We start from the raw sequence: 1,559 nt of genomic DNA on the forward strand, positions 1-1,559 counted from the left end.
GAAGACGACCCGAGGTTTGAATACTCGGTTAACAATTTTTAAGGGGTTTGTTACTTGTGACAACCAAAACGTTTGCACGAAGAGATTTTTGTTGGTTTAGAGACTATATCTACAACGCGACTGTTTTTATGACATTCTTTACTAGCAAAAATGCTAACGTCAGCGGTTTCTATAGATATATATGAAACAATATTTTTGTGTCTTTATGTTTGAAAGAATGCAATTACGTAAATTTAAAGGGCAAACAATTTATTTATATAAATTACCCCAAATATATAGTAGCTAAATTTTTGCCACATATTTTATTTTATTTGAATGCAAAATAAATATAATTAACAATAATAAATTTAATCTAATGATTATTCTAATAAAAATTATTCAATTTTATAATATTACAACAATATCATTTATTTCTTTTAATTAATAAATTCTTTACAGTCTTTTTATTTTGGTCAAGTTCTTTTACTATATTTGTGCCCAATAACTTAGCCACATCAAATTGCAAAATTTTATCTAATTTTCATTACTTATCCATTATGTTTTCAAGCCTGTATTCCAATAGGTCATCAGCTCCCAACTGATTTACTACAACAGTTGTCTGTAAAGCCGCACCATATGAACTGCCCTTTGTCGTCTTTTTACGGTCATTTCATGGATATTAACGACATTACACACCTAATAACACGACCAAATTCTTATGGGTTACCGAACCGTACCTGGCATTAGCGGTGTACGTGTCCCGGTCCGACCCGAAGACCTGATTCGGTCTCGAACACTTTAGGGGCTAATTTAGTTTGCTTTCATCGGGTTTAGAGTCGGATAAGGGTATCAAAAATAGACCTGGTCATTATTTCGTGTCGGGTCCGGGCCATAGCTTTGTCATCCGAACTCGACCCGATGACCCGGTCATCATACACAATTAATATTTTGTGTTGTTAGTGATGGATGATGGCTATTCTTATGTGGAATTTAAATATTGTAAACCTTAATATTTTGTGTTATTAGTCATTATAAGATTATAAGTTAATGTTTTATGTTTAAAATGCATAAGACTTTAGACTAATGTATAATATTATGTTATATATTTGTATTGATTTAAATATTTGGTGTTATTAGACAATATTAGTATTGATTATGGTTATGCTTTAATTTTAGAGAATGGTTGGTTCTTGTTATATTTTTTAAGTGAATTTTACTATGTGAATTGTGAAATAATGGTTAGAGATTAGGTGACTTTTACATGCTAAAGACTCGGTTTTCACCCGATTTTTACCTGGTTTTCACCCGATCCGAAGATGCGTAGATTTCATCGGATCTAGGATCGGATTAGAGTCTAAAAATTAAACCCAGTCTATATTTTGAGTCGAGTCTGTGTTAAGCCAAATCCGGTGTGGCTCGACTCATGTACACCTCTACCTGGCACATTACTATGCCAATAAAACGACTGATACATGTGAAATTTTTCACATACTTTAATATTATATTAAACATACGCATCGTTAATATCACATAAAAAATAAAATATTTGAGCGACACAAAGTCACAAATAATGACCATCA

Source organism: Arachis ipaensis, chromosome B03 (assembly GCF_000816755.2).
Source record: "Arachis ipaensis cultivar K30076 chromosome B03, Araip1.1, whole genome shotgun sequence".
NCBI lineage: Eukaryota > Viridiplantae > Streptophyta > Magnoliopsida > Fabales > Fabaceae > Arachis > Arachis ipaensis.